Genomic DNA, 1478 nt, shown 5'->3' on the forward strand with positions numbered 1-1478 from the left:
TGCATTTACCTGATGATGAGTGATGCTGAGCGCCCTGACATATGTTTCTTGGCCACTTGTTTGTCTTCTGCGGAGAAATGTCTGTTCAAATCCACTGCCCATTATTAACACGCGGTTATTTGTGGTTTGCTATTGAATTGTAGGAGGTCCTTATATGTTAGGGATATTAACCCCTTATCAGGTATACAGTTTGCAAATATTTTTCTCCCATTCTGTAGGTTGCCTTTTCACTATTTTGATTGTTTCCTTTGCAATGCAGATGATTTTTAGTTTGATACAGTGCCATTTGTCTGTTTTTGCTCTTGTTGCTTGTGTTTTTCGGTGTGATACCAAAGAAATATTGCTGAGCCCAATGTCATGAAGCTTTTCTCCCACATTTCCTTCTAGGAGTTATTCAGTAGTCTTAGGTCTCACACTTTAATATTTAATTCCATTTTAGTTGATTTTTGTATATGGTGTTTTTTGTGTATTGTGTAAGGGACCAATTTCATTCTTTTGCACATGGATATCCAGTTTTCCCAACAACATTTATTGAAGATACTATCCTTTCTGCATCATGTATTCTTGGAACCCTTGTCAAAGATCAGTTGACTGTGTATGCATGGGTTTATTTCTGAGCTCCCTAATCTGTTTGATTGGTATACATATCTTTCTTTATGCTGGTACCATAATGTTTTAATTACCATAGCTTTGTGATATGTTTTACAATCAGGAACTGTGATGCCTCCAGCTTTGTTCTCCTTTCTTAAGATTGCTTTGGCTACTCAGGATCTTTTGTGGTTTTATATGAAATTTAGGGTTGTTTTTCTATTTCTGTAAAAAGGTACCATTGGGATTTTGATAGGGACTGTATTAAATCTGTAGATCACTTTGGGTATGAACATTTTAACTACATTAAGCCTTCCAATTCATGTACATGAGATGTCTTTCCACTTATTTGTGTTTAATTTCTTTCATCAGTATCTTCTAGTTCAGTGTACAGGTTTTTAACCTCCTTGGTTAAGTTTATTGCTAAATATTTTACTATTTTTGATGCTATTACAAATGGGATTTTTTTAAATTTTCTTTTCAGTTTGTTGTCAGTATATAGAAACACCACTGATTTTTGTATGTTGGTTTTGTATCTTGAAGCTTTGCTAAATGTGTTTATTAGTTCTAAAAGGGTTGTTTTATGGAGTCTTTTTCTATATGTAAGATCATGTCCTCTGCAAACATATAATTTTACAGCTTTTGTTCTGATTTGGATGCCTTTCATTTATTTTTCCTGCCTAATTGCTCTGGCTGGGGGTTCCAGTTGCATGTTGAATAGGAGTTGCAAGAGTAGGCATCCTTGCCTAGTTCCTGATCTTAGAGGAGAGCTTTCAGTTTTTCATCCTTGAGTATAATGCTAGCTGCGAGTTTTCACCTATGGCCTTTATTATGTTGAGATAAATTTCTTCTATACTTAGTTTGTTGAAAAAGGGGTTTTTTGTTTGTTT

The sequence above is a fragment of the Nomascus leucogenys genome, chromosome 23 (genome assembly GCF_006542625.1).
Source record: "Nomascus leucogenys isolate Asia chromosome 23, Asia_NLE_v1, whole genome shotgun sequence".
NCBI classification, from domain to species: domain Eukaryota; kingdom Metazoa; phylum Chordata; class Mammalia; order Primates; family Hylobatidae; genus Nomascus; species Nomascus leucogenys.